This window comes from Balaenoptera acutorostrata, chromosome 7 (assembly GCF_949987535.1).
Source record: "Balaenoptera acutorostrata chromosome 7, mBalAcu1.1, whole genome shotgun sequence".
In the NCBI taxonomy this organism is placed as follows: domain Eukaryota; kingdom Metazoa; phylum Chordata; class Mammalia; order Artiodactyla; family Balaenopteridae; genus Balaenoptera; species Balaenoptera acutorostrata.
This window is the reverse complement of record NC_080070.1, coordinates 27,667,012-27,682,577: the sequence shown is the minus strand read 5'-3', so window position 1 is coordinate 27,682,577 and position 15,566 is coordinate 27,667,012. Positions and strand designations below refer to the sequence as shown.

General features: G+C 38.4%; 1 non-coding gene across 1 annotated transcript; it reads left to right on the top strand.

Moving 5' to 3' along the window:
• The first annotated feature begins 775 nt into the window (after window positions 1-775).
• LOC114237056 (U6 spliceosomal RNA) lies at window positions 776-885 on the top strand. The gene has a single exon (XR_003622853.1). It is a non-coding gene; the product is annotated as a U6 spliceosomal RNA (small nuclear RNA).
• Window positions 886-15,566: the final 14,681 nt, after the last annotated feature.

The following is a 15,566-nucleotide window of genomic DNA, read 5'->3' as shown; positions in this document are numbered from 1 at the left end:
ACAAATCTTGAGTGTAGCTATCGAGAAAATGTTCGCTTGTAAAACACTTAGAGATAATAGAGTTCAACTCAAAACTTGGGTGAGGTAAGTATCATTGTTCAGCACATAAATGATTGCACAAGCAAAACTAATGTGTTCATAAGAACAGGACGTGTTTGTGGAGGCTGTCTAAGGCCATAAATTGAAAAAGTAGGGGGCAGATGTGGTCTTCCATCACTTCAAAATAGACACAACAGATCTCAGAGATTAAGAGCAAGGGCTATATGGGCAGGCGGACCCAGAGCCATGTCTTTCACCCATAGCTTACTGGTTGTAAGACCATGTGTAGTTAACTATACTACTATTTCTGAATCTTAGTTTTACTATCTTTAAAATGAAAATAAGGGAATTACCTCATTGCATTCTTTTTGAATTAAGCTAGACAATGCATTGTGCATTATTTAGCATAGTGCCTGGCATATATTAAGAATTCATTTAATCTAGATTTGAATCACTTTTCAGTTGTTTCATTTTCAACCAGATAAATTAGGAAAATACAGCAATGATCATTTTGGATCAGATAACCTATCCCTATATTCTGTCTCCACGTGTAGAATCAGAAGGTATTTTACTCACCTTCCATGCCTGAATACTCTGATAGGGAGCATTGTAGAATTGATCAAAGCCCTTATTTTTATAATAGTCATTAAACGGATCTTGCTTGTGTTTCAGACTGACAGTCTCTATAATTTTTTCTTCTTTATGTAAATAAGTGTTATCATTAAAATGTGTACCAGTGCTCACTTCAGCAGCACATATACTAAAATTGGAACAATACAGAGAAGATTAGCATGACACCTGCTCAACGATGTCATACAGGAAATTCAGGAAACATCCCATATTATTATGAAAAGAGCTCTGGATGTGGATGGCGGTGATGGTTGCACAACAGTATGAATGTCTTTAATACCACTTAACTCTTCATTTAAATTGGTTAGCATTGTAAATTTCATGTTACATATACTTTACTATGATACCGAAATTAGAAGAAAATGTATTAACACCGCTTCATTAAGAGAACACTGAGCTCTTAAAATACTGGTCCCTTGTCAACGATTTTATATATTTGAGTGGTCATAGAATAGCTAAATTCCTAGTCCACTGTTACTCAGCAAAGCAGGGGCAAACACAGCATTAAAATTCTGAATATTGCAAAGACTGACCAGGGCAAGCTGGGTTTTGTTTATTTATTTATGCTTACTGCAATACATAACAATTCAGAAGCATGATCATTTGTAGAATTACCTGTTATCACTGAATATTCCACTATTGTATTTTTTTTTTTTTTTTTTTTTTGGCTGTGTTGGGTCTTCGTTTCCGTGCGAGGGCTTTCTCTAGTTGCAGCAGGCGGGGGCCACTCTTCATCGCGGTGCGCGGGCCTTTCACTATCGTGGCCTCTCTTGTTGCGGAGCACAGGCTCCAGACGCGCAGGCTCAGTAGTTGTGGCTCACGGGCCCAGTTGCTCCGCGGCATGTGGGATCTTCCCAGACCAGGGCTTGAACCCACGTCCCCTGCATTAGCAGACAGATTCTCAACCACTGCGCCACCAGGGAAGCCCCACTATTGTATTTTTATACTTCTAGAGAGACTCGTGGGACAGAAGAGAGTAATCAAAGCATAATTTTATTTCATGTTGATGCCAAACAGCAATTTAAAATGTTCTTGTATTATTTACTTTTCTATACAGAATTGACTAGAAAGCTTTTCTGAAAACTAAAATGACTGATTTAAACAACTTGTGTATGAACGTGAAGCATGAAAACAAATTTACACCAAGTGAATATTCACAAGCCCTATTGCAGTTTTCATTCTTCTGTGATCTAACATCTCATCAGGCAACAAATATGGTGATGAACGCTTTTGAAAAAAATACAGTTGTTTTCCATTTTTCTTGTAATGTGAAAATAACAACTTCTTGTTTTCAAAATCAAGTCAACCTTTACCTGCATCCATACCCTTAAATTCCACCTTCCCTCCTGTTACAATGGGTGAAGCTTCCCTGTTTCTATCTACTGCTCCCTCTATGGCTAAAACTAGTTGAAATAGCTATTTCAGTTTCCTCACTTCTTACTATCCACTCAACGCACTTCAATTTATCAGCACCTTCATCTTGCCCTGCCCAGTGGTCACCTCTCCAACTTCACCTTTCTCAACCTGTGAGCAGCATTGGACGTGTTCTTGTTTTTGACATCTACCCTCCTAATGCTTCTGCTTCTTCAGCAGCCTCTCCTTCGCAGCCTTCTTTGCTTGCTCCTTTTCTCCTTCCTGCTTTTAATTACTAGAGTGCCATGAGACTCAGTCCAGGGGTCCATCTCCTCGTCTATCAACACTCTTCCGTATGGTCTCACCCAGACCCTGCGTGCAAATACCATCTCTCTGCTAATGACTACTAAAGGTATATATCCAGCCCTGACCTCCCCCTGAATCCCAGGCTGATACCCAATAGCTTACTCATCACCTCCACTGGGTGTCTATTAAGCATCTGCCCAAAGCAGCAGCCTTAATCACCCCTCCAGAGCCTTCTCCTTTCAGTCGTCTTTAACTGACTCAGTTGCTAAGTCTGAAAACCCAGAAGCCATCTTTGACTTCTCTCTCCGTCTCCCCTGCAGTAAATCTATCAGCAAGTCTTCTCAGCTTATGTATATCAGAACATTTCCTAAACCAGTCACGTTTGCTGCCTCCCCTGCCACCATCCTTGTGTGTTATCGTTAACTCTCACCTCAGTAAATGCAGCAGCCTCCCCGCTAGTCGGCTTGCTTCTGTGCCTGCCCTCCCACACTTCATTCTCCATGGAGCAGGCAGACAGAGCTCGTAAAAACTAAATCCGGTTATGTCACTCCTCCGCTCAAAAGGTTCCAGGGTCCAGGCATCACACTTAGAATAAAACCCAGCTGCTTACTGCCTCCTGATCTGGCCCAGGCCACCTTTCAGATCTTATCTCCTACTATCCTGTTCTCCCATTTTTTTTACTGCTGTAAGCCAAATCGCCCTTATTATTCCCCAAACGTACCAATGTGTTTCCCACCACAGGGATATTTACTGACACGTAGTTAGTTTTGGATAAATATTTACCAAACAAATGATGGTAAGCTGGGCTGTTTCCCTTCTCCACTCTCACTATAATTTTCTGTCAATATATACAACTTCCTGTACACATTTTTGTACCCACTCTGCATTACATCCAGAGAAAAAGAACACTATCAGTCTTATTTTAGGGTTACTCACTGTGGATTACTCAAAGTGTTTCTTTTTTCCAGTGAGAGGCCTAACGGAAGGGATGGCTATCTTGATTTAAGGCAGCCTGAGGCATGTCTTAAAAAGCAGTTATGCAAGATGATTAAGTTCCATATATATGCTGTAAAACATTGTGGCTATAATTAGCAACACTGTATTGTATGCTTAAACATTTATTAAGAGGGTAAGTCTCATTTTAAGTGTTCTTATCACTATAAACAACTTCCTACTATCAGATTTGTTAGATTACAGCATATCTAAAACTCAAGTTTTGGGGAGGGGAGCGGTGCTGCCTCTGTAACTAAGCAGATTATAGCCAGGGGCCAATAATTTGCATTTATACTAACATCATATCTATCTTTTCACCCTATTCATAATCTGATTAACTCTCACCGCTGTTTTCCACCCCTCTCCTCCGTGTATCTTCCGTAAGTTGAGTAAGGCTAAAGTCTAGAAATGAGTCTTGGCTTTCTGCCATCCTCTGGCAGGCCAGTGGTCTTCTTTAATCAACCCTCTTTCTTCCAAAGCTCCAAGTACATCACGTCTTCATCCCACAAATAACTGAATTCTCATTTGATTTCAGGCATTATGTTGTTTCTGCTATAAAATTTATAGCAAGAGATTGACCTGTGCCTATATTACTGTAATTCCTTTAAGTTCCTTGAAAGCAAACTGCTATATAAATCTAAATATTTTACAATCTTTAACTTATTCTAAATGTCCCCATTTCAACTTGCTCCCTTACCCTCTATTTTCCTGTCTTATAAATTCCTACTACATTTTCATGGCATTCTGTAAGATCTCAGTAAATGATAGTGACCGGCATCTCTTTTGATGTCCCTTTGCCTACATTCTTCAAGTTTGCATCTGCCAAAGTACTTTCTACCTCAAATTCAAAAGCCAACCCAAATTCTGATTAATGTAGGAAGACTAAGTGGAAGAGCCAGGCGTTAGAAGGCTTCAGGAATAAAAAACCCAAAGCACTCTGCTGTGAGCATCGTGTGTGAAGTACTGAGGGAGACTGCAAAATGAATAAGGCCAGGCATTGTCCTCAGGACCTTATGATCTCATGGGCAGATTCACCCTAAGTATCATACTATGAGCTAAGGAAAATCATGAAATGTCAAAATCCCATGCAGTTGAGAGATCTAGCTTCCTGAAGGTGGCATGTGCCTCAGGTGGTTAAACGTGAGCAGGATTTCCACAGGCACAAATAATTGATCATTCCAGACAGAGAGGCCAGTACTGGGGAAGAGCAGCATGAGAGGAAGAATCCCAAATGATGATCCCTCCATCCTATGGTAGCAAATGTCAGGTGCAACCGGGCTTTCTGAAATCTTATTCCACGTGCAGACCAGATTATCTGTCAGACTGTGTTTAATGTTTGTTTGAAGATAATAATGACAGCTGAGAAACACAGTCGATATATGAGGGGCATTGGCAATATCAAGACAAGGTATCTCTTCCACAAAGCGAATGACAGAGAAGAGTCATATAAACACAGGTAACAGACATTCTTCAAGGATAACGTGGAGCCACGGCGAGGGCAATGCTATCTGTGTCTAGCAAATGACAACAGAAGACAGACTGAGTTTCACAGAGTTTTCACCACAGTAGCAGAGATATGTCTTACTTGAGCAGGAGGAGAAAGCCAACCTCTAGACAGCAAGACACAGCTACAAACACACACAGAGAAGGATGTAGGCAGGTGCTTCTTACATTTCTCGTCATAAAGCCTTTCAGCCTCATGCACACAGAACATACTCTGTGAGATCCAGAATATGTGCAGACGCTCAGTGCCAAGTAGAGGGTGAAGGAAGCAGAGTAAGTTTTTGGCTCCCTCTCACATCCTCTGCAAGAGCCCGTCTATCCTTTCAGGAACCACTTCCCCAGTCTCTTTGCTTTTCTTTATACCCCACAGCCCCCAAAATTATATTTGGAGTTTTAAATATAAATAGAAGTAGTCCCTTTGAGCTCAAGTTCTTTCCCTGCAGCACGCCAAATCAGCAACGGCTTCCTCTCCCTATTTCTACACTTGCCCTATAAATTACATGTAGCAATTACAAGAGGAAGATTGTTTTAATTTAAAACAAGAAAAAGGAAATAGAAAAGCAGCTGTATGCTTTAGCAGGGGACTGTGGTAAGGCCCATGGTATCTCTAAGTTGAATGCGCTGATGTGAGTCACAGCTCCACGGGACCAGCTCTTAAGGGCAGAATTGCCCTCTGTTGTTGTAAGATACTGTGGCATAGTAAAGAGTGGTTCTTTTCATGGGAAGTGTTCAGTGCAGGGCCATGTGTTCAGGAGGCATCGCCTAAGAAAGGGGTCAGGTGAGGTCAAAGATGCCATACAGATGGCAAATAAGCACGTGAAAGGTTATTTAACATCATTAGCCATTGGGAAATGCTAATTAAAACCACAATGAGATACTACTAAACACTTATCAGAATGACTAAAATAAAAATTAGGGCTTCCCTGGTGGCGCAGTGGTTGAGAGTCTGCCTGCTAATGCAGGGGACACGGGTTCGAGCCCTGGTCTGGGAAGATCCCACATGCCGCGGAGCAACTAGGCCTAGGCCCATGAGCCACAGCTACTGAGCCTGCACGTCTGGAACCTGTGCTCCGCAACAGGAGAGGCCGCGATGGTGAGAGGCCCGCGCACCGCGATGAAGAGTGGCCCCCACTTGCCGCAACTAGAGAAAGCCCTCGCACAGAAACGAAGACCCAACACAGCCAAAAATAAAAATAAATAAATAAATAAATAATTTAAAAAAAAAAAAAAAATTAATGACAAGACCGAATGCTGGTGAGGATGCAGAGAAACTGGATAATGTTATATTACTGGTGGTCATGAGGAACACTGCAGCCACTCTGGTAACTGTTTGGCAGGTTAAAAACAACAATAACAACAAAAGAAAACACCTTAGCATGTAACTACCATGTGACCCAGCAGTTACACTTCTGGACAATTATCCCAGAGAAGTAAAGATCTATGTTTACACAAAAACAGGTACCCAGATGTTTATAGCAGCTCTATTCATAATAGTACAAAATTGGAAGCATCTAGATGTCCATCAGTGGATGAATGGTTAAAAAAACCGGCACATCGCCATAAAAAGTATTAAACTATTGACACCTTACAGCAACCTGGATGAATCTCCAAAGAGTTACGCTGAGTAAAAAAGCCAACCCCAATAGATTACATATTTGATGTTTCCATTTATTCAGCATGCTTGAAATTACAAATTATAGAAATGGAGAACAGATCGTGGTTGTGGAGGTTAGTAGGAGGTGGGAGCACTGGAAGGGAGATAATGTGGTTATAAAAGAGCAACATTAGGGATCTTTGTGGTGATGAAAATGTTCCGGATCTTGACTGTATCAATGTCAATATCCTCGTTGTGATATTCAGCTACACTTTTGCAAGATGTTACCTTTGGGGAACTGAATAAAGGATTCAGAGAATATGTCTGTATTCTTTCTTTAAACATCATGTGAAACTAGAATTATTGCAAAATGAAAAATCTAAAAGGCAAAGGGTGATGAATAGAAACAGATTATTCCAAACATAGGAAACCATTTATGAAAGGGCCCTGGCAGGAGGAACTAATGTATCACTGATGAACCACAGAAGGCCATTGTGGCTGAAATGCTGAGAACAAGGAGAGTAGGATGAGGGGCAGGAAGGAGGAGCAGCTATGTGAGGGACAAGTTGCAAGATGAATACAGAGAGGTGGGTGTACTGTGCAGGGCCATGTGGGCCACCTTAGAGACTATGGTCTTAATGTAAAAGCATGAGGAGTCGTTGCCATGTGTTAAGTAGAGAAATGGCTTAATCAGAGTAGTATTTTGAAAAAATTACTGCCTGCAATTTGGAAAATAGATTAGAGGGACAAAAGCAGATATCTCCCCAACACGCAGCTCACACTTCAATTATGCTGCTCCAGCTACAGAAGTTCAGTCTGTGATAGAGAAGCTGCCTAGAGAATCATGTGATTCATTAATCAGTTGCCTTGAGCAAAATTCTCTTCTGATGTGTCCACGGGAAAATTCCCATAGATTTAAAAAGCAGAAAGCATTTGAAAATTGTTTTGATGTGTTAACTATTTTAATTCCTCAACCAGGTAGGTATAATCAAAAGCAACCTGAGCATTCTTTGTGACCTCTACCAAAAGTAAGGAAACTCTTATTTTGGTTTCTAAAATAAATCATTTCACAGAAGCATTACAAATATCAGTGATAACAGGATTTTCTGTAGTGTTTGCTAGAGATTTAATGCATTCACACACATTAAAAGAGTTGTCCATGAAAACTTACAGAACATGAAAAATGATGTTATGTTACAATTTATTGTGCCCCAGTAGGTCACGTTTTCTAAAAACAAAACTATTAAACATAATTTTAAGATTCACCATCCTACTTGTTTATTGCCTACCACTTACCTAAGGATACAATCCATGCCAACGATTGTAAATTAGGATTTATTTGTAGTAAGCAACCAATTGTTTCTATTTTCCATCTTTATAAAAAAAAAATCAGTTGGTCTAGTTTTCCTCAGTGAATTGAATAGATTGCCCCTTATTTTAGCATCATAAAGATAATGGCTAGATGGGCAAGTACCAGTTTTTCATACTGAACAATCCTTTATTGAACATCATTCACTTTCATGTACATTACTTCATTTAATCATACAATGATGCAATGCAGTATTCAGAGCAGGCTGCCAGTTTATGGAAGATTATAAAAGACAAGCATCAGAGTCAGGATCTGAACCCACAGCTCCTCCAAATATTTAGCCACTAGCCATATGTGGCTGTAGGACTCTTCAAGAGTGCTAGTCCAAATTGAAAGTTTTATAAGTGTAAATTACACTCTGGACTTTGAAGATTATTAAGTATCTCATTAATAGTTTATATATTGATATGTGTTGAGATGATAAAATTTGGATATAGGGTTAAATTAAATATATCATGAAAATTAATTTCACATTTTTCCCTTTAAGCTTCAAATTATACATATGGATCTCCTTATATTACCATGGAACAGCACCGACCCAAATTTTGTCAGCTGTCTCCTACATTCGCCTGAAATCACTGCTCTTCTCTCCATCCCCACAGACAACCCCCCAATCCAGGCCACTTGTCTCATCTTTCTCCAAGAGAATGATCTCATTCTTCTCACATCAACTTTGCCCACCACTGCCCATCCACACTGTGCCCTTCAGTGTAGCCAGAAAGATGTTTTTAAAATATAATCTGATCATATGACTTCCCAACTTCAACCTTTTCAGGGAACTCCTGTTGCCTTTCCATTTAAATGCTGTGTTCTTACCATGGTGTATGAGACTTCGTGACTCATTTTTGCCTATACCCAGCCTCATCTTTCCCACTCCCAGCCTGCTAAAATTCTCTCCGTGAGACAATACTTCAGGTTTCCTTCTGCCTTAGGCCCTTTATATATTTGGTTCACTGACACTCTTCTGCCAGCTTGGCCTATGACTTCTACTCATTCCTCAGACTCCAGTTTAAATATTATTTCCTCAATTCTCTACAGCAAAATGCACCCCCTTTGTAGAAACCTATATTCCTCACACTTACACTTACTTGCTTAGTATAAACAAATCACACTTATTTGTTTAGTACTCCTATTTCCAATAGACTGTAAACTCTATTAAGACCAGAACCCTTGGCCTCATCCACCAGTGTATTTCCAGCACATAGCTGGGACTATGCTTGTCAAACAGAGAATGTTAACAAAGTATCTGGTGACTGACTGACATTCCAAGACATTACATACAGCTACATTGATTGAGAAAGCCAAACTTCTCACAACATGGTTTATCAGTCAAATTATAAAATCTACATTTTGGTCATATGGAAGAAATTGAAAGGTTTCAGTCTCATTTATATATTTATTTTTTCATTCTCAACTCTGTCAAAGAAATACAAAAAAGAGATCATTTAAGATCTAATGATAAAAGAATCCATGCCTGAAATTGTGGAGCAAAAACCCAAACTTGTAAAGGATTTTTTTTTAAAAAAAAAGGAAATGTGTCTAATTTATAAATGCATAGACTTCTTTCTCTACTAAATAATTGACTGAATTCAATAAATACAATTACTATAAATAATATCTGAGAACACACAAGAAGACTTTATATTTAGTACCTGTTGCCTTGATGCTTTTTTCTAGGACTGTGCTCCAGCGCTATATGAGGTGCATTCTTAAACGTTATTTATTTAAAAAGAAACCTTCATTGAACTCTGTTTTCTCCTCCAGGTCCCATTCTATCTGCAACCCTTCCTTGGCCGTCAACTTTGATATTTACTTGTGTACAGGGCTTGTGGTGTGCAGAGCCCCTCCACTGTCTGCACTAACTCCCTCCAACACTTCTCCTTCGAATTTCTACTAAGTGCACTGCTCTCCTTCCACATCCAGGACTGTTCACACTCTCACCTGTAAGTCGCCAATGACTTTCTTCTTAGGCAATCTACTCCCCTTGCTCTCTGTAGGATTTGACATCTTTGGCAGATGTCTTTCTACAATTTCTACAATTTTTACATGTTTTTCTGACTTAAAAACAGTGTATGGTTTTTCAAGAAACTGGAAAATACTGTAAAGTCTGAGCACAGAAATAGCCATCTGTAATCTCATCATCTCATTAACCATCTGAACCTTTTGATATCACTCTACTTACTCCTTTTCTGTGCTTCTCTAAGACCTTTTTTTAAATTTAAGAAGATTTTACTAAATGTTGACATACATTTTTCTCTTGTCATTAAGAACATTTCAGAAACATAATTTTAATGTTGCATGTGATATTATTGCACTTTACCATTCCTTATTACTAGAGATTCACATAATTTTAAATATTTCAATATTATGAATTGAGTTGTTTTAAACATTTTTATACATGAATATTTTTCATTATTTCAAATTATTAACAAGGAATCATTTTCTAGAAGTGGAATTAATAGATCCAACACTATAAATATTTTTGGTTTTTGATGTAAGTTATTAATTTTTCCAATACACCCCCATTAGCAATGTGGGAATGGGCTCTTTTATCTACACATTTATCAACATTAAACAGTATATATACATTTTAGTTACTGATTTTGAAGGCAAACCATCCTTTTAATTAACATCATACTAATATAGTTAAAATGTCAATATAAAACACTTTTTCCTCTTTTTAAATTGGCAGTTCATATCCTTTATGTAATTATTTATGGGGCCTTCAACTTTTTCTTATTGATTTTTAGAAGCTATTTATAGTTTAGACTAATTATTTCTTTTTTAAGACTTTTTTTTAAAGAGCAGTTTTAGGTTTACAACAAAGTTGAGAGGAAGGTACAGAGATTTCTCCTCCACCCCTGCCACCACACATGTATAGCTTCCCCCATCATCAACATCACTCACCAGAGTGGTATAGATTTTACTGAGGATAAACCTACATTGACACATCCTAATCACCCAAATTCAAGTTTACCTTAGGGTTGACTCTCAGTGTTGTACATTCTACAGGTTTGGACAAGTGTATAGTGACATATATACATAATCATAATATCATACAGAGGATTTTCACTGCCCTAAAAATTCCCAGTGCTCTGCCTTTTCATCCTTCCCCCTGCCCTTCCCTGGCAACCACTATTGCCTTTTCCTCAAAGTCATATAATTGAAATCATACAGTATGTAACATTTTCAGATTGGCTTTTTTCACTTAGGAATATGCATTTAAGGTTCCTCTATGTCTTGTCATGGCTTAATAGCTCATTTTTTAGTGCCTAATAAAATCCGATTGCCTGAATGTACCATAGTTTATTTATCCATTTACCTACTGAAGGAGATCTTGGTTGCTGCCAAGTTTCAGCAATTACGAATAAAGCTGCTATAAATATCCACTTGCAGGCTTTTGTGTGGACATAAGTTTTCTACTCTTTTGGGTAAATACCAAAGAGCATGATTGCTGGATCATATGGAAAGAGTATGTTTACTTTTGTAAGAAGCCACTAAATTGTCTTCCATTTTGTATTCCACCAGCAACGTATGAGAGTTCCTGTTGCTCCACATCCTCACCAGTATTTGGTGTTGTCAGTGTTCCAGATTTTGGTCATTCTAATAGGTGTTCAGTGGTATCTCATTGTTTTAATTTGAATATCCCTGTTGACATATGATGTGGAACATATTTTCATATGCTTATGTGCTATCTGTATATCTTCTTAGGCGAGGCATCTGTTAAGGTCTTTGGCCCATTTTTTAACCGGGTTATCTTTTAGGAGTTTTATAGTTCTGCATTTTTTTTTTTTTTTTAAAGAAATTCACGTTCTTTTATTTATTTATTTATTTATTTATGACTGTGTTGGGTCTTCGTTTCTGTGCGAGGGCTCTCTCTAGTTGCGGCAAGTGGGGACCACTCTTCATCGCCGTGCGCGGGCCTCTCACCATCGCGGCCTCTCTTGTTGCGGAGCACAGGCTCCAGGTGCGCAGGCTCAGTAATTGTGGCTCACGGGCCCAGTTGCTCCGTGGCATGTGGGATCTTCCCAGACCAGGGCTCGAACCCGTGTCCCCTGCATTGGCAGGCAGATTCTCAACCACTGCGCCACCAGGGAAGCCCCTATAGTTCTGCATTTTTACATTTAGGACCATGATCCATTTTGAGTTAATTTTTGTGATGAGTGTAAGTTCTGTGTCTAGATTCTTTTTTTTTTTTTGTAACATGTGGATGTCCAGTTATTCCAGCACCATTTGTTTTTGTTTTTTAATTTATTTTTGGCTGTGTTGGGTCTTCGTTGCTGCGCTTGGGCTTTCTCTAGTAGCGGCGAGCGGGGGCTACTCTTTGATGCGGTGCGTGGGCTTCTCATTGCAGTGACTTCTCTTGTTGTGGAGCACAGGCTCTAGGTGCGCGGGCTTTGGTAGTTGTGGCGCACGGGCTTAGTTGCTCCGCGGCAAGTGGGATCTTCCCAGACCAGGGCTCGAACACGTGTCCCCTGCATTGGCAGGCAGATTCTTAACCACTGCGCCACCAGGGAAATCCCCCAGCACCATTTGTTGAAGAGACTATTTTGATCTATTGTATGTCCTTTGCTCCTTTGTCAAAAATCAGTTGATGGCTAATTATTTCTTTGTTGTATATACTGTGGTTATACTGTCTCCCTTTCCATCACCCCGGCCATTCTATCAGCCACCAACCCTCTACAGTATTCACTTCTGAAATTCTTATGTGTTCTTCCATCCCTTTCTTTTCTCATTGACTCAGTTTCAGGTCCTCACTCTCATTACCCATTTTCTGAATTCACAGTCTCTGAATCGTCTTCCTATCTCAAATTACTCAGCCCTTTCAATCCATTCTTCACATTGTTTTCAGTTTTCCCAAAGTTCAATGTTGAACATGCTCAGAACTTCAATTATTCAAACTCCACATTTAAGCATTTAGACTTCTCTACAATTTGACCTCTAAATATACTATGTCTTATCTTTTAACAGTATGTGCCTGAAACTCCAGTCCCTAAAGTCTATTTGCCCTTTGCTACATTGGCATATGCTTTTTTCATAAGTTCTACATGATTCTCAATATCCACTTTATAATCCGTGTCATCCACTAAGCTTTCAAAGATTCCCCATCTCTATAATTCCATAGTACTTTGTATATTCCTCATAGTACTTGGTGTAATTTTCCTTACGTGAGAACAGTTTTAATATGTAGGAATAAATATATTTTATATATAATTACATATAATGTTATGCAAATTTATGTAAATATAATATTTTTTCTCATATATATTGCTCTCTATCCTTAGGCTACTATATTCTGTGCTTGTAGAAATGGGATTTTCATATTTGTCTCAGTACATAGTAGTTGTCACTAATGGAATGAACTAGCAAAAAGCAATTGAGATGATTAATTCTGAGGAAGAGATTCTGATGGATTATTCAATAGTTCTCAAATAAGTGAAAGAATTGCAAGCAGATAACAATAAACAGTTTTTCTCCATTTTTGCTAAGGTCCAAACAAGAAGTAATTGAATGAAATTAGAGGGATGAGAAAGTTAACACATTAAAACTTTGCCAACTACAATACTCTAGAAGCCAATATATTTCTGTTATCTCACAATAGAGATATTCAGCTTAAATGAAGGCAAACTTGAATAGAGTTATAGAAACAAAACGGAAGTAACACAGAGCTGCTTGTTTACTAACACTAATTTGGAGTAACAAATCCATTTTGATTTCTGGTTCACAAAACTTGGTCTTTGTGATTCATATGTGACAATTGGTGTCTTTTAGTTTCTTACCTGATTTGTACAAGAAATAATAAGAAAGCTAAGGAAACTTGAAGCCAAATCAAGAAATCTGAGTTGTTTATGAATACCTCAATCTATAAGTGAGTCATAAAGTTTTTGCTGTTTAGAAACATCTGTTTGTAAAAAGAAAACAAGCTAGGTATAAGGTAGTGGTTAGTACACATTAACTTAAAATCTTTAATAGAAAAGAGTACCTTTCATTTTTGTTCTTTTCATGTATTTAAAAATATTTATTGAGAACAAACTGCTAACTGCTAGAGAGAGGCATAACAGTGCAGCTTCATTGTACCTCCTTACATAAAGGTCCAAATGTCTTTGGATGTTGACAATGATTAAAAAGTACACAAAATAAAGTGTTACCATACTAGTACTTTACAAAGGACATTCTGTAGAAAATTATTCTGTGGAATGTAAATAGATATTATTTGGGAGAAAAAGATACAGTTCCATGGTCAGACAGAACTGGGGAATTCTAAGATAAACAAAGTTAAGAGGTCCATGTTCTAATCCTTGGAACCTGTGAATATATTACCTTACGTGGAAAAAAGGGCTTCTCGGATGTGACTAAGTTAAGAACAATTGAAATGAGTAGACTGCTGTGGATCTTCTGTGTGGGCTCAGTTAATCACAAGGGTCTTTAAATATGTCAGAGAGAAGCAGGAGAAGAAAGTCAGAGGGAAATATGACTATGAAAGTATGGTCAAGGGGATACAACACTGCTGGCTTTGAAGATGACAGAAGGGAATGAATCAAAGAATGCTGCGGACCAGTAGAAACTCAAAAAGCCAAGGAAATGTATTGACCTCTGGAGCCTCTAGAAAAAAGCACAACTTTGCTAACACATGGTTTTAGCCCACTGAAACTTGTGCTGGACTTCTCATCTAAAGAACCATGAGATAATAGTTTTGTAGTTTATAATAATAAACTTTTATGAGATAAAATTTGTGTGGTTTTAAGACACTAAGTTTGTGGTAATTTGTTACAGCAGCAATGGAAAACGAATGCCTTCCCCAAAGAAACTCAGACCAGAGCTGATGCTATTTGGTGACATTTCTACAGGCAAACAAATTAAACAACAGAAAGAGTCAGGATCAGGAATTCTACTTGATATCAGGTAAGGTGGACCAGAATAAAAGGTGCATTACAATCCCCGGAAATACATTGCTCTACAACAAAGATATTTCAGAGTTTCATCTGGTGGCCAAATTATTTTTAGTAAAATCTGATTAAAAGAAAATGTAATAAAACCAAGGACTTCGTGATAAATGTCAAGTTATAGTAGAGAACGTGGGTTTGGGGATTACCAGAAAACTTTCCTATATCCCCACCTGAAACTCCGTTGCAGCATTTGATAAATACCACACTCCCAGACACAGTGTTTAAAGTTAAATAGTCAACTCAGAAGAACCCAACTCTCTTCCCCTATAATAATTCCATAGTCTTCCAAAAATAATTTAAGAATCTCCTTAAAAATTTTCTCAGGGATGTCTTCTGAAATCATTTACCTCAAAAGGATGACTTAAAAGATTTATGATGTGTAAAACAATGTTTGGGGCACACAAAATTAGCCTCATTCTGTAGTGGGTTCACTTTGAAAGAGTCTCTTAAATACCCAACCAAATACTGTTTGTTCACCATGAAACAGCGCATGGTCCCAGGCTCCTGACCCAGACGTACCTTTCTCTTTCATCTCATTAGGAAGCAGAACAGTTCTAAAACATTGATTAGGAAACAGAGAGCTATCTCCAGAATTGTCACTGATGGTGTAACCTCAGTAACTCCTTTACACATTCAAGATCTTTATTTCCATTTTCCTATAATTCTTTTAATTTTCTACTGAGAGGTCAAACAAAGGTTTTTACACTTTCAGCAGCATGCACTGTGGTGAACGAGGGAGATGCATGATTTCAATACCATTTCCTCAATTACTACTTAACAAACTAACCCCACAGCCTGCATATTGAAGCACGGTTTCAAACAGATTTGTTCT